The 17,479-nt window shown below is 42.5% G+C and overlaps 1 protein-coding gene and 1 long non-coding RNA gene across 2 annotated transcripts in view; one reads left to right on the top strand and one right to left on the bottom strand.

Moving 5' to 3' along the window:
* ORY (Occludin-Related Y) overlaps nt 1-17,479 on the bottom strand; it is a 370,091-nt gene that overhangs the window by 84,161 nt on the left and 268,451 nt on the right. The window lies entirely within an intron of this gene.
* Nucleotides 5,659-6,963, top strand: LOC138929142 (uncharacterized). Its single transcript, XR_011445587.1, has 3 exons — nt 5,659-6,087; nt 6,203-6,766; nt 6,825-6,963. It is a non-coding gene; the product is annotated as an uncharacterized lncRNA (long non-coding RNA).

Here is a 17,479-nt window from a genome sequence, read left to right as displayed (position 1 = left end):
TCATTGGGACAATTAAATTTTGTTAGGAACTGCAGTAATAACGTCTTAGACCTCATCTTTGTCTCTGAGTTTGCCAATGCCTACGTCACTAGAATTGACCCTCTTTCTAGTCCTGAGGACGCTTATCATCCCACTTTGGAGCTAACCCTCGAAGCCTCCACACCATTATTATTGTGTCCGGAAGCTGAGCCTGGTTTTCTCGTCGGCTTTCATATCTAAAAAATCTGAAATCCAGACTGTTTAAAAAGTATAGCAAATCTGGTCTTCAAGTCGACCATTCGAGACAAATTTCCTAGCACACAATTCTGAATGCTACAGAAACCACTTAAATCGGTGCAAAATTGAGTTTCAGGCTAACCCGAAGCAATTTTACGCTTTTGTAAACTCGAAACGGAAATCTCAACAATTTCCTTCATGTCTTCATTTCGATAATGCCTCCGCTTCCAATGAGCCTGATATCGCGAACCTGTTCGCAAAGTTCTTCCAGACTACATACTCACAAACTAATTTCGATAATAACTCAGAGTATTCTTTTCCACTCCCGCATTCCAATTGCATTTTTATGCCTGTAATCAGCGTAGATGATGTTCTTCATAATCTTAGAACAATCAAACTTTCCTTTTCCTCTGGTCCAGATCTTGTACCTAGCTGTGTTCTGAGAAATTGTGCCAGCTCATTATGTAGACCATTGTCTAGACTTTTTCAGTTATCACTTCAGCATTCGTTTTTCCCCAAAGTTTGGAAAGAATCGTTTATCATTCCGCTTCATAAAAAGGGCAGTAAATCTAATATTTAACACTTTAGAGGCATAGCAAAACTTAGTGCGATTCCCAAATTATTCGAATTTCTAATTACTACTCAGCTTCAGCACCAATGTAGCTCAATAATGTCCCCCTCACAGCATGGCTTCATGAAACGTAAATCAACGTCTACAAATCTCCTTGAGTTTGTTGCTGTCATTAGAAACGCGTTTAAAAATAACACCCAAACCGATGTTATCTTTACAGATTTCAGCAAAGCCTTCGATTCGGTGATTCGATTCAATTACTGCTGAAGAAACTTTGTCTGTTGGGTTTTCCGGTTACGTTGATCAAGTGGATTTCTATTTATTTGTCGAACCGTACTCAAAGAGTTGCATTCAAGGGTTCATTCTCAAACCTTGTTCACGTGACTTCTGGCGTTCCTCAAGGGAGCCACCTCGGTCCTCTTCTATTTGGCATTTTTATAAATGATCTGCCCCAAGTTATTCTCCACTCTTACGTCTTGATGTATGCTGATGACGTAAAACTATGTTTGCCTCTCGTGAATCCTGACTCTGCTCAGCTTTTGCAAGCTGATTTAAACAACATGATGTCCTGGTGCACTCACAATTTATTGTTTCTTAACAACTCCAAATGTAAATACATGTCGTTTTACCGCAGAAATTGTTTCCAGGCTAACTATTCCTTAGGCACGAGTGTTCTTGAACGTATCCACTCTGTAACGGATCTTGGTGTTCTATTTACCCACAACTTGAGCTTCACCGATCACATCGGTATAATTGTTGGTAAAGCAAAGGGAGTTTTTGCTTTCGTAAAACGATGGTCTAAGGAATTCGATGATCCCTACACTACAAAACTTTTATATATATCCCTGGTTCGGCCCATACTCGAATATTGTTCGTGCGTATGGTCCCCTCAATATGCAAAGTATCAGGATCTTATCGAATCGGTACAGAAACAATTCCTTTTGTTCGCTCTTCGGGGTTTAGACTGGGACCCTCATCGCCACCTTCCTCCGTATGCCGACAGACTACGCCTTCTGGACCTGCCCTCTCTTAAGGATCGTCGTACCTGCCATGGCGTGATGTTCCTGCCTAAATTAATAAATGGATATATTTTTTCCAGTAATCTTCTTAAGCAAATACGCTTTTCAGTTCCTTCTAGGCCATCACGTTACTTTCGGCCTATAGCTTTGGAAATTTGTAAAACTAATTTCGAGGCACACGATCCTTTTCGCGTTTTATGTTCGCTTTTTTCATTCGCATTCGACCTTCATCGAGTGCAGACGTGCTTACGGACGACCGCTACGCGGGGTTTATTCTCGAAGTGTTTTTTCATGGTGAAAAAAGTAAATTCGGAACTCTAAACTACGTACTGTCAGCTAGGCCAAGCCCTACAGTGCGTATGACATACGGACACTAGTGCGTGAGACGTGTTTTTGAGCTGCAAAGTTCATTTATATGGTGCCACGCGTAACAAGCTCAAAATAATGAGCGGCGATCAAAAGAATGAGCGTAGAACCTCTGTAAACCAAAGAAACGGTGTTTTCTCTTATTTCTCAACTCGCGATATCGAAGCAGAAAAAACGTCTACCAAGCCCAACCCGGCTCTACTGACCGCCGACGGCACGAGAGCGCGCTCTTGCTCTCCCGCCCTACTTATTCCAGCTCCTACATCTTGGAGCTCCCAATGCCAAACCCCACCACCAGCGGCTTCGATGGAAGACGCACCAACAACAAGCAGAGCTGCAATTTCTGCAAACGCATCAAAAGCAACAGCAACAACTAAACCAAATACCAATATTGCGAAATCGGTGCCAACGGCCGCAGCGCAAAATACAATGGTAACAAAAACCGTGAGCTCCGATAAGCAACAAGCGGTTCCGGCCATACAGACTGGCATGGATCGCTACATCCAAATTAAGCGTAAGCTTAGCCCCCATAACACGGTTGGTAACAAGCCTAAGATCAACCGTGTCACCAAAAGCTACGACCCAAACAACACCAACAAATTTTCTCCGCTAGCAGCTGGTGAGAATAATGAAGCAGAGCTGGAGCAGGAGACTCAAAAACAGCCAAAGCCCCCACCTATATATATAAGGGAGAAAAGTTCAAACGCCCTGGTCAACAAAATTGTTGCGGTGGTCGGGGACGGAAACTTTCATGTTGTTCCAATTATTAAAGGGAACATCTGCGAAACCAAAGTTCAAACCAAAACAGAAGAACACTTTCGAGCTGTGTCTAATTACCTGCAGGAAGCAAAAAAGAGCTTTTACACCTACCAACTAAAAAGCAGCAAGGGACTGCAAGTAGTGCTGAAAGGAATTGAACCAGATGTCGCCCCCTCCGAAATACTAGAAGCCCTGAAAGGCAAGGGTTTCTTTGCCAAGAATGTTAGCAACATTATCAACAAAAACAAAAAGCCGCAACCTCTTTTCAAAGTCGAACTTGAGCCAGACAGTAAAGCCCTAAAGAAGAATGAAGATCACCCGATCTACAAGTTGCAGTTCCTACTGCATCGAAGAATAACCGTGGAAGAACCTCACAAATGCAACGGTCCTGTGCAATGCACAAATTGCCAGGAGTATGGTCATACAAGGACATACTGCAGCCTTCGGTCAGTCTGCGTAGTCTGTGGAGACTTCCACAACTCCGCACACTGCCCTGCGAACAAAGAAGACCCCAACACGAAAAAATGTGGAAACTGCGGAGGAAACCATACAGCTAACTACAGAGGCTGTGAGGTCTACAAGGAGCTGAAGAGTCGCATGCGAAGGGCGACAGCTACACGCCAACAAAATACACAAAATGTGTATTTTAATTCAAAAACTACTCCAGATGTATTTTTTGCCAAAGCAGCCAGATCTTCTTTTGGTCCGCTAAATGCCCCCACGGGCATCTCCTACGCCGAAGCTCTACGGACAGGTATGCAAAATCCACTCCCCTCAAACTCAGTAAATGCTCAGCAGGCCCCAGAGCAGCCACGAAACAACATGGAATCCATGATGGTGACCATGCAACAAAGCATGATGGAACTCATGTCATTTATGAAAACGGCCATGCAAACGCTCGTCCAGAATCAGAATATGGTGATACAGCTGCTCGTAGCACAACAGTCAAAATAATCAATGTCCAATCTACGTATATCCACGTGGAATGCCAATGGCGTCTCACGGCATAAACTTGAACTAACACAATTTCTAAACGAAAACCACATCGACGCCATGCTACTGGTTGAAACGCACCTCACAAGCAGATACAACTTTCATATAAGAGGTTATACCTTCTACCGCACAGATCATCCAGATGGTAAAGCCCACGGCGGGACCGGCATCCTTATCAGAGAACGCTTCAAACACCACTTCCACCAAAGGTTTGCAACAAATTACCTGCAAGCTACGTCCATAAAAGTGCAGTCAGGTAACGGCAACCTTTGCATTGCTGCTGTCTACTGCCCACCTCGCTTTGCAATCTCTGAAGGTCAATTCATGGATTTTTACAACTCACTTGGAGATCGATTTATAGCTGCAGGAGATTACAACGCCAAGCATACGCATTGGGGACCCCGCCTCGTGACCCCCAAGGGAAGACAACTGTACAACGCTCTCATCAATGTGAGAAATAAGCTGGACTACGTTTCCCCTGGTAGCCCCACATATTGGCCAGCAGACCCCAGAAAGATACCCGACCTAATTGATTTCGCGGTGACAAAAAACATCCCACGAAATTTAATAAACGCCAAGGCCCTTCCAGACCTTTCTTCAGATCACTCGCCGCTGTTGATAACCCTCCTTCAAAGCCCAGAAACTACGGATCGCCCCTATAGGCTGACGTCGCACAGAACCAATTGGATGAAATACAAAAAGTATGTGAGTTCCCACATTGAGCTAGCCCCCCAGCTCAATACTGAAACCGACATCGACTCCTCCACCTCCGCACTGGAAGAGGTACTTGTGACTGCAGCCAGAATCTCAACACCACAACAGACGGATGTGCAAAAAATCAAACTCAAAACGAACCAGCAAATTGAACAGCTTATCCAAGAAAAGAGGCGTCTGCGACGGGCGTGGCAAACCAATAGATCGCCATGCACAAAGCAACGTCTAAATGAAGCCACACGCAAACTAAGCCGGGCCCTGAAGCAAGATGCCGAAAAAGCACAATTAAGATATATTGAAAAACTCTCGCCAACCAGCACAAAGCATCCCTTATGGAGAGCTCACCCAAATTTAAGCTCACCGGCTGAAACCATCACCCCGATAAGAATGTCATCTGGTTGCTGGGCCCGCAGCGACAAAGACAGAGCCGAAACTTTTGCCTCACATCTCCAGGGCGTTTTCCAGCCGAACCCTGCTGCAAATCCATTTGATCTACCGCAAATCCACACTGAAACGGAATCTACTCCAGCATCATTTCGTCCGAACGAGATAACGAAGGTCATCAGGGAACTGAAGCCGAAAAAGGCTCCCGGCGTTGACCTAATCTATTATATAAAAATAAGTCGAGTTTTCTGCGGGGATCAATTAACTCCAGAACGCACGAACCGATTTCCACGGTTTTGCATTCGTTGGAAAGGTCTCGGAATTTGTGATTTTATGCAGTAAAGAAAATTCAGGAAAAATTGCAACAGAAAGCGGGAAAATCATTTTTGCATAAAGAGCCAACACTCCCACATAGCATGCCATAATTCGTTACTCAGTTGATTTTATGACAAATCGAAATTGTGTTTCATTTGGAGTAAAATAAGTTATTCGTTTCATATCAGCATTTGTATTTAGGGTGGTAAGTTGAACTGTGTAAATTATGTGGATTAGAGGTTAAATTAACCGCTCTGCCTATAGTCCAAAATGCCTAGAGCACGACGTGTGAACATCGTTCTCCGCAGAAGGCACGCAATCCAGCAACAAGGGTATTCACAGAACTTAAGCGAGGAAAGACGAAATGCAAGAAGAGAATATGACCGATTAAGACGACGCGTGAGCACACGAAGATCATTGGCATCATACAATCGCTTGGCATTTCAATATGATCCCTCTGCGAACTACAGAGATGATAGAAAATTAGATATTGGAACTATGACGACTATATGCCGATATTGCAATGCGTTAAAGTTTAAAAGGGAAACTGCTGGATTGTGCTGCGCAAGTGGAAAAGTCAAACTTGATCCATTACTTACACCACCACAGCCAATAAAAGCATTGTTCGATGGAAGTGATCCAGATTCCAGCCATTTTCTTCAACACATCCTTGAATACAATAACTGCTTTCGCATGACTTCCTTTGGAGCTAATATCATTCGAGAAGGCGGCTTCATACCGACTTGCAAGGTAAAAGTTAGAATCACTTACACAAAACACAAAGAATTGCAACATAATAACAACATATACTCTACGGACTACACCATCACACGATTCTTCAACAAATGATTGTTTGCAATTACAGATACAAGGACAAATATATCATTTGCATGGTTCATTGGTGCCAACAACAGAGGAACCGCATCAATTTCTGCAAATATATTTCATTTCGTCGATGGTGGATCAGCTGAATGTGCGGTGCAACATTCAGGGAACACGACGCATGATTTCCACGGTTTTGCATTCGTTGGAAAGGTCTTTGAATTCGTTATATAAGCAGTAAAGAAAATTCAGGAAAAATTGCAACAGAAAATCGGGAAAGTCATTTTTGCATAAAGGCCATCACTGATACATAGAATGCCGTAATTCTCTACTCAGTTTATTTTATGAAACAAAACAAAACAAAACTAATTTTGTGAAATTGTGAAGAATCAGTAAAAAAATAAGTTATTCATTCTCAGCTATTGCCGGACTGTCTTCGTCCCCGATTTTAATAAATTTAATATTGGGCACTTTCGAATGGCTTACTAATACAAATTGTGCATCTGAGCCTTGGGAATTTGGTGCTTTTCAGGGAAGCTTAGTGTCCTCTTCTTCTTCCTCATATATTTCAGCGTCTTTTTCAAGAATAATTGCAACAGAAAAGGTGGTGAGTGTAATGTATAAATTATGTGGATTAGAGGTTAAATTAACCGCTCTGCCCATAGTCCTTGATCAAGACCAGAATTTCCCGGATAGGACAGAATTACTATCCAATCGGGACCAGCGGTGGAAATATTCTCAGCTATTGCCGGCCTGTCTTTGTCCCCGATTTTAATTAACTTATTGGGCACTTTCGAATGGTTTAGTAAAACAAATGGTGCATTTGAGCCTTGGGAATTTGTAGCATTTGAGGCAAGCTTAGTGTCATCTTCTTCGGAATTTTTCAAGAATAATTGCAACAGAAAAGGTGGTGAGTTGAACTATGTAAATCATGCGGATTTGAGGTTAAATTAACCACTCTGCCTATAGGCCCATATCATATACATAACTCCAGAACGCACCAACCGATTTCCATGGTTTTGCAAAAAAAAAAAAGTTATTCGTTTCCTAACATTTCAATTGGAAACCAGCATTTGTCTTTAAGCTGGTAAGTTGAACTGTGAAAATTTTGTGGATTTGAGGTTAAATTTACCACTTTGCATATAGTTCAAAATGCCTAGAGCACGACGTTTGAACATCGGTCTCCTCACAAGGCATGCATGCCAGCAACAAGTGTGTTCACAGAACTTAAGCGAGGAGAGACGAAATGTAGTAAGGGAAAATGCCCGATTCAGACAACGCGTGAGCACACGAAGATCAACTGGTGTGCAGCATCTAAGAGGATCCCAACCAGCGTGGCAGGCTCCTAACACTTCCTCGACATAGCCATCGACCTCAGGACAAATTTCAAGAATCCTGAGATAGAGTGCTAGAAAATATTCGTTATCCGAAGGTGTCGCGGGTGAGACCGTGCCCCCGGTGTTGCCCATATCCGTTTTGTCCACTGGAGGGTCCTAACAGTTGTCCTCTCAGAGCCCCAGCTCCCTACCAGGGTGTCAGGCCCGGACTACCGTCCGAAATTGGTAAGGCATCCGCCTTACCTTGAAAAAACCCCTTATGGCAATACCACCAACGAGACAGTTTCATCTTTCCTCCATTGTCGGAACTTCCTATTTATTGAAACCATCTTTCCGCTATTCAGTTAATCTATAAAAGACTTTTGGATAGGGACCACTTAGTTAGTAGTTCTTGGTGATTTTAACATCCCAGAGGCTATTTGGTCCCTAGATAATTCCATTAACCACAATACATCACAAAAAATGTGGTTTACCAAAGAACACTTCAATTAAACGGATAATTTGCCGAAAGTGGCGTAACGGAGTTCGCCTGGCTTACTAGTAACTCAAAAAATGATAATTGAACTTCCGAATTGTGCTATTGAGGTCATCTGTAAAATCTTCAATGGGATCATAAGTCTCGGCCATTACCCAACAAAATGGAAAAAATCTATAATTATAATGATACCGAAGCCCGGAAAAGACCACACGATTCCGTCATCTTACCGACCAATAAGTCTACTATCATGCTTGTCCAAATTATTTGAAAAATGCCTACTAAAGCGCATAATCCCTTATCTGGGAGCTCACAACATTATCCCAGCTCATCAATTTGGCTTCAGAGAAAAACATGGAACTATCGAGCAAGTTAACAGAATAACATCAGAAATTCGCACAGCCTTCGAGCATCGAGAATATTGCAGCGCGATATTTCTCGACGTTTCTCAAGCATTCGACCGCGTCTGGCTCAACGGCCTCATGCACAAAATAAAAACACTCTTGCCGGTATACACACACAAATTACTTGAGTCGTATCTCTACAACAGAGTCTTCGCAGTGAGGTGCAACGCAACAACATCCGGCACCTATTCAATCGAAGCTGGAGTCCCACAAGGAAGTGCACTTGGGCCTACCCTATTTGTTCTATACACAGCGGATATCCCCACAAGCGACCAGCTAACATTATCCACTTTCGCTGATGACACTGCGATCCTCAGCCGTTCCAGATGCCCAGTCCGTGCAACAGCCCAGCTCGCCAACCACCTCAAGGTAGTCGAGAAGTGGCTATCTGATTGGCGTATTAAAATAAATGAACAAAAGTGTAAGCACATAACGTTCACCCTCAACAGACAAACATGCCCCCCGCTCTACCTGAACAGCACACTGATCCCCGAAGTCAACGTGGTGACGTACCTGGGCGTCCACCTGGACAGACGCCTAACATGGCGAAGACATATTGAATGCAAGAAACTTCATCTAAAACTAAAAGCCAGCAGCCTCCACTGGCTCATAAACTCCCGATCGCCCCTGTGTCTGGACTACAAGGTCCTGCTCTACAACTCCACACTAAAGCCAATATGGACGTATGGCTCCCAGCTCTGGGGGAACGCGTGCAGTACCAATCTAGACATCATACAGCGCGCCCAATCAAAAATCCTGAGAACTATCACTGGGGCACCATGGTATATTCGCAACGAAAACATCCACAGGGATCTCGGCATTCCTGCAGTTAAGAACGAAATATAAAAACAAAAAGCGTCCTACAAGGAAAAACTGTCCACCCATCCAAATCCTTTAGCAAGGGACTTGATAAAAGTTTCCAGAAGAAGCCGCCTACTACGTAACGACCATCCAACCCAGCCATAATTATTCAGGGCCATTTACTCTGTACCAGTCTCATGACTGCTAGTTAGGTAGTATTGTAAGATTTGATACACTTATTGTTAGTCTCATAAATGAGAAGATTCAATAAATAAAAGCAAAGTTAAAAAAAAAAAAAAAAAAAAAAAAAAAATGTTCGCTTTACAACGACATGTACTCTCTTTTATATTTTGAAATGTCATTAGACTTTAACAAAAATAATATTTTAAGACACCTATCCTTGCCTCTGACCACCTTATCCGGTCTGAGGTAAGGATATGGATTCAAAATGGCAGATATTTGCTATTCTTAATAAATAAATAAATAAATAAATTTGTAGCGCTTGTAATGTGGCATATGTAGAGTGACTTTAGCGCCATCTAGGAGTCGCTCTGCGAACGGGATTGGGGCAAAAGGAAAGCAGCAAGGAGAGTAACAGACCCTTCTGTCAACTTTCCCTGGCTATATCTCCCAGGTTCGGCTAGGGGTTACCGCCACTTTTTGGGCGTCTATATCTTTCTTTTCCAATCGTTTCGTCAAAGGGGAAAGTAGTGCTGGGAAGGAATAGTCCCAAGTCTGAGTTTTTTTACCAGTTCAAACTCAAGCAGCCCGTAGCCAGAGACAGGAAAAGCAAGCTTGTGTAAGTTCAGCGTAGCTCTAAGGCCTAGCGGCTTAATACGAAACTAATTGCTAAAAATTATAGATCGCATTAATTGAGTGGATATTGGCAAATGAGAGAGACCCCGAAGTACGCAGAGAAATCGCCGAAGTTAGGCAGCAAAAGCTCAACCGACCGCCGCTCCAGTTTGAGTTTTTTTTGGGAGTCCCGCAGTCGTCGCGCAGCCGCGTTAAGGGGCGTGTTTCAACGTCGTCGGGGGAAAAAAAACGTATAAATCTCGGCAGGGCAGTGAAATCCTTATTTTTATATTTAAAGGAGTGAAAAGGGATTGAAAAGTGTGCCTTTGCCTAGAAAATCCGCCAAGAGAAGCGCCCACCAAAGAGAAAAAAAGCAAATAATAATACAATTATATGGCGAAGACGTTTTAATCGAAACCTAAAATTTTCAAAAATCCGCAAAGAGAAAAGTCAAGCAGCCATGAAATAATTATAAATGTTCAGATCAGGAGCTTATGTTCCCCCTCCGGCGACTCCGAAGCGCTCCCGCTTCTTCAAAGCTCCTTAGCTCGCGCTCTCGCGCTTAGTTTGCGCTCCCGCTCTTCTAGCGGATGCTTCGGCTCTGGCCGATCGTCGCATCGCTGAGCGGCCGCTCCCGCTCTCCTAGTTATGATCTCCCGCTCCCACTTGTAATTAGTTCTAAACCTGAAGCCAAATAAAGCGGACCAAGTCCATGCATTTATATATTGAAAATTACCCCTACGCCCCCGGCCTATTCTTTTCTTGTGGTGGTTTTCTGTGGAACCTTCGACTGCGTCGCGGGATTGAATACATTTTTTGGTGCCTATTCTGCGGAAGCCAGCTCTCCAGCTCCCCCCAGCCGAACATTTGGTCCTACAGAGCCGGATTTTGGATTCCGGATTTTTTCTGCAACTCCGCTTCACCAGCAGTTCTCGGCGTTTCTCTGCTTCCAAGATAAGTACTCCGTATTCCGTCGCCCCCCTCGCTGCCGATCTTCAGCAGTAGTCCGAACAATTAATTTCGGTCACTCTGCTGCAAGATTAATTTTCCGTGTCGACTCCAAGTGCGAGTTTTCCTGACAACGGCAGTTGAGGAATTTTCCATTTCCTACAATTTGCAAATTTTCAATCCGTCTCCGTTTTGAACGTCGCCATATTCTTGTTATTCCGCTTTCCTCTATACATATTGGCATTTATCCGTACATCAATGTACAAAACGGTTCCTACATAAGAATACAAATTCATACATATGTCCATACATATCGGCTTACAGAAAGGCATTGATTTTTATTTCGTTCAATAGAAAATAAAATTCCAATAATAAAAATTTAATAACAATCCAATACAGTCCGCTGCCTACGAATAGCTATCCAGTGCTATAATAAATCCATATACTTATATTATATTTTCTCCATATGAACATATACATATATATTACATATTATATTTTCTCCCCCATACAAAAACCGTTACATACAAAATTTTTAAAAAATATATAAAACAAGAAAATCAAAAAAATACAATAAATAAAGAATAAAATATTGCAAAAAATTTGTAAACCAGTGTCCGTATTTTTTTGTGCATTTCATTTTTGCGCCTTGCATAGTTCCGCTGCCGCCGCGACATATAATTGTTTACTTACATACATATACATACACAAGAGCTTTACATCGCCGGCAGCGTAACCCAACGAACATTGTGTTGGAAAAAAAAGTGTCAGGTGTTCCAATCCCACCATTCCGGTTTAATTATTTTTTCTTTACAATTAATATATATATTTTTTTAAATTAAATAATAATTAATCAATCAATAATTATTGTTAAAGTTTTTGCACTCGATTAAATATCCGCAATCGTCAAAAGTACGTAATATACATCCTTGTTGCATTTATTTTAAATACGAAAATAATAAAAAAAACTCTGCATTTCCGTCCAGCAGTGAGTTATTTGGTACAAATAAATTTTCAATTCTCGTCGCATCTGCTCCAATTAATATTGGCTCCACTACAAATAAATTTTTAAATTCTCGTCGCATTTGCTCCAATTGATATTGAGTCCGCTACACATATTTTCGATTATCGTCGCTTATACGTCAAGTAAATTTTTTCCAGTATATTTACTTGCAATTCTGAGATTGGTTAATTCCACCATCCACCATCTACCATTCGAGTTCTACGGCATATTCTTGCAATCCATATTTGTTTCGATTTTACCGTCTCACATTGCTACTCCTTCGATTTAGTTGACAGTACTGGGAGCAAATAATTCTACCATTCGAATTCTACAGCATATTCTTGCGAACATCCTTTATTTTGAGAATTCTGCTCAATCCAGCAGCTTCATTCACCTACTTAGTTGGTCACTCCTGCCTACTCCCAAAGGAATATAAATATGTCAGAAGGACAAAAGTCAATTCCCCAAGACGCAAGTCAGAAGAGGGAGATATCCAGAGCCAACGGCCCTCTAGATGTTGCTATGCTTGAGTTTATAGCAACTAGCAACCGTCTCATCCAATTTGAAAACCAGATTTTTGCGGCATCCACTTCCAAGCCCAATTCATTCACGTTAAAGATCCGTCGAGATCAGATCCAGTCCTTATGGGAAAAGGTTGAACGGGAGTATGAGACCGTTTCCAGAGCAGCTCTTCACGAGGGAAGTAGCGGAAATCTTCCGCTACTTCAAAATAAATACGAACACTATTATACGGTGTACGAAAGATGTGCTTCCAAGCTGAACGAAGACATCGACCGTGTGTCCGCCTCCACTTCACAGGCAAGAACAGCTCCAGAGACATTCTCGAGGGGTTGCAGTCTTCCGCCATGCGACACAGAAATCTTTGACGGAGATTATCTGCTCTGGCCCACTTTTCGTGACCTGTTTACGGCCATTTATGTAAATAATTCAAGGTTAACTCCAGTGGAAAAGCTTTTCCACTTAAACGCGAAAACTAGCGGCGAAGCTCACGCCATTGTTTCTAAATCTCCACTGACCAATAATGGCTTCCAATCCGCGTGGTCAGCGCTTCACGATCGTTTTGAAAATAAACGCGCGTTTGTAAACAATCAACTTAAGAAATTATTTAACATGGCGTCCATTGAACGCGAATCCTCGGCAGCCTTGAAGGAGCTGCAAAATACAATCCAAAATTGTCTAACATCGCTGACAATTTCCGGCCTTTCTACTGAGAATTGGGATTGCCTCCTTGTTTATTTGTGCTCCACAAAACTTCCAAAGCTGACGCTTTCATTATGGGAGCAATCCATCTAACAAAAAACCGAAATTCCTACGTGGCCGGAACTTGATTCATTCCTAACAGAGCGCTATAGAACTCTGGAAGCCATAGATTCTCTCCAGCCTACTGTGACACGCTTTCGTTCATCTAAACCGACAATTTCCAACCCATCGCCACGAGTACTACAATCCTTTAGTACGAGGATTCTACATACGTCCAAAAGATGCGATTTGTGTTCTGCAGAGAACCATCCAGTGCGTTTGTGTCCACGCTTCCTTCAGATGACGATAGTCGATCGATCATCTTATATCCAGAAAAAGCAGTTGTGCTTAAATTGCTTTGCAAGCGGTCATCCACTCCGTAATTGCACAAGCGCCCACAACTGTCTTACTTGCCACGGTCGACATCACACTTTGTGGCATCCAACCGACTCATCTTCCAGTGTTCCGATTCCTCGTGATGACACCCAACAAATATCTCCACCTATCCAGCGGATTTCGTCGTTCTCTACACGAGTGACCAATGCCGCCGACTCCTTCAACTACTGGGTTCCATACAACGACAACAAAAGCAGACGTTCCCGGGGTATTTCATCCTACCAATGCCGAGTCTGTCAAGGGAACCATCCTCTTCGGAAGTGCCACCGTTTTCTTCGACTTGATGCAAAGAAACGGCTCCAGGCAGTCATCGACAGAAAATACTGCGTCAACTGCTTGGCTCACCACCATTCTGGAGGATCTTGCCGTAGTAACGACCGATGCCAATCGTGTGGAAAGGATCATCACACACTTCTACATGCCGACGACCGCTCAGCGAATTCAACACTTTCTCGAGCGAAGGACCTTTAATATTTTGCTGCGTATCCTCGCAAGGGGGGGAGAATGTTCAGGTCAGGAGCTTATGTTCCCCCTCTGGCGACTCCGAAGCGCTCCCGCTTCTTCAAAGCTCCTTAGCTCGCGCTCTCGCGCTTAGTTTGCGCTCCCGCTCTTCTAGCGGATGCTTCGGCTCTGGCCGATCGTCGCATCGCTGAGCGGCCGCTCCCGCTCTCCTAGTTATGATCTCCCGCTCCCACTTGTAATTAGTTCTAAACCTGAAGCCAAATAAAGCGGACCAAGTCCATGCATTTATATATTGAAAATTACCCCTACGCCCCCGGCCTATTCTTTTCTTGTGGTGGTTTTCTGTGGAACCTTCGACTGCGTCGCGGGATTGAATACATTTTTTGGTGCCTATTCTGCGGAAGCCAGCTCTCTAGCTCCCCCCAGCCGAACAATAAATTTTATTTAGTTAAGTTTTAATTCAATGGTTTTTTTTATTCGTTGTGTGTGATTACCTAATGGCCATGCGGATGAAAAAAAAATATTTTATTTGTGAGTGAAAATGATGACAAATAGGCAAAGCCAAAAATTGAGTGATTTTAATATATGTGGATCGATTTTAATTGAGTGATTTCTGCTCTGTGACTCGTGTTTTTTTCGTGTTGTTTGGCTTGTCCAAAAAAATTATTTTCTGATTTCCAGGTTTTTCTCAGGAAAGCGCTTTCTTCGAGGAGGACCTCCACTACATTTTGGTGAGCAAGTGAGTTTTAAAAGAAAGAAATAAACAAAATTTACCTGAAACGGCAAGTCCAAAATATTTAAATTCATCCAAAAGAAAAAAAAAAAAAAAATGAGAGTCCAAAGGTTAAAAGTGCAAAAAAATATTTAATAACCAATTTGCGTGTTTTTGTAGTCCTCAAATTTTACTTAAATCTTGCCAAAAACAGTCTGATTCGCCTTTGCCAATAGAGAAAAAAATTTAAAAAAAAATTTAAAGAGAAAGATTAATAGTAATTCTAGTCTAGTTAATTTGTTCCATTGATTTTATTAAACTTATCGCATTTGGCCGAATGAATATTTATTATCTATCCTAACTACATTATCGTACCATTTATGACCATTCTACTTTAAATATTTTATATTTTTATATTTGTATGCTTTTATAAGTTTCTATGCTAGGTTTTAATTTGTTTTATTTATTCCGAAATTGTCCAATGAGTCACCCGTATTTTTCTGTTAAGTTTTAAATAAAATTATAATGTTTTAATTCCACCGATTTTATTTGACTCGACATGATATGAACCCCTGACACCCCTGCACACCGATGGGACCGCTTAAATATTTATATATCTTTGTGGTAATAAGGCGGTCAAAGGAAGAGAGGGCAATATGAATCTCTACCAACATCTGAGATTTTCTGGTGTGCTAAGACAAGAAGAAGTGCAATAGACCCCTAAATGAGTTTCTGTTTGATTTCCGTAAATTCTGGTTAAAATATGTAGTATTTCGTCCCTTTGTTTTAGCTTGTCCTTTCACGCGATTTCTTTTTGAAATAAATAATGCAAATAGGCGATACGAGAGGAGTAGCGAAGACCTACACCATTAGTCGACGAGCACAGCCGGAGAACATTTCGCGTGAGCGCTTCTTTCGAGTACCACCTTAGCCTGAATAATTATTAATGTTCGTTACAGCCCTCTCTACTACATTGGCCTTCCACGTCAGCTTGCTGTCAAGAACAATGCCAAGGTATTTGACTTGTGTTTTCGGGGTCAGCCTGGTTTGGTTAATTTTCGGGAGGATCCATGGCGGCACCTTGTATCTCTTGGTGAAGAGAATAAGGTTCGTCTTATCCGCATTGATATTCTCCGCCCACTCACATATCTCTCTAAAAAATGTTTCCATGATCGAGCTGAGGGTCGATTGACAGACTCCCGTGATAATTATGCTTATGTCATCCGCATAAGCTGTTATCTTTGGTGCTTTCCTCTCGAATCTCTTGATAAGGTCCTCTACCACCAGATTTCATAGGAGGGAATCTGTCGATAGAGTAAGCTTTCGTTATGCGCTCTTCAGTTTGATGCATAAAATATGAGAAAAAAGAACAACAATTCTGAGCATAAGTTTATGCATTTTTATTGGAGCGGGACAGTGAGGCAAATAACACAAAAATGCGAACGTGTGAATTTATTCATTTAATTTTTGGAATTGCAAACAATTTTTTTAACCTTGTATTTCACTCACTCATACATTTCTGATGGGGGAATCCACCGACAAAAGAGCTTCCGTGATGTTGCCGCCAACCTTTGGAGTTAGAAAATATTCACGAGGAAAGAGTCATTGGGCCCACTGTACGCTAATTGGTTCTCCTATGCACTTGTTCTGTTCTTTAACTCACATAAAAAACAACAACTAATCGAGCATAAAACGGCATATTTCTATTGTTCTTTGCCGACGCACATAACCTTTTTAAATCTCACAAAAAAATTTAAAAAAAAAGAATAACTGGCACTAAATTAGCATGATTTAAGCCTTTTCTGGCTGGGTTTTTCTCGACGATCTTTAGGCACTCCAATGCCCTGGTTTTTCCCGCGAAACTCGGGATTAACGGTGGCACTATTGGCCAGCTTACGAACGCGGCGATCCGACTCTAGCAAATCCGAGAGCAGACTGAAATTTTATGTTGAGCATTTATGTTTGCATTTTTGCTCGAGCCTCCCTTTCCTCCAAAGCGTTATGTATGCCTGCGCGAGCGTTGGGCCCAAGACTCAGACGATGGGACGTATGAATAAAAAAAACCATAAAAACCAAAATTGATCTCAGCTGCAGCGGCCTATGCACAGCCAATTGAGGGACGCCAATCAACCAGCATCAAAAATAGGTTTTCGGATGATCTGCCGGGTTGCGTCGATCGGCCAGATTCCCGCTCACGCCATATTTGGGCGGCAGCTGAAGCGCCAAATTGGCAAAAGGTCTCCGCGTCACAAATCGTCAAAAAAAATCCGCAATTAGGCGCCAAACCTAACACAAAAATTAGCTGGCAGCCAAAGAATAACACTTTTCCCCTCGCTTACCCTGGACTCGGATTCAGCGCTGGTTAACCTTTTTTTCCCCTAAATTTTCTCCCTTCTTTATATGGGCTGCTAGCCACTGGAGAAATTCTGTCTTTCCTCTGACACCGCAAAAATAGGAAAAGAGCGCAATTCGCTGGGCGATCGCCATTGGACCCCCTTCGTGCTTGCTTCGGCTTTCTTTTGACCGCTTATCCAGAGAAATGACAGAAGCCACTGTTGCCTCTTTCACTCCGAAACCTTTTGAGCTCGCGCCCCCTTCTAGTACCGCTATCTGTTATGCAGATGGCGCTAGCTATTTTCCCAAACCTAGATGGCGCGAACAGAGGCTGCAACAAGCGCTACAAAAGCCCCCCGCACAAGATCAGACTTGGGGGCGATACTCCCAAGG

Source organism: Drosophila kikkawai, chromosome X, assembly GCF_030179895.1.
Source record: "Drosophila kikkawai strain 14028-0561.14 chromosome X, DkikHiC1v2, whole genome shotgun sequence".
In the NCBI taxonomy this organism is placed as follows: domain Eukaryota; kingdom Metazoa; phylum Arthropoda; class Insecta; order Diptera; family Drosophilidae; genus Drosophila; species Drosophila kikkawai.
This window is presented reverse-complemented; position numbering and strand designations above follow the sequence as displayed.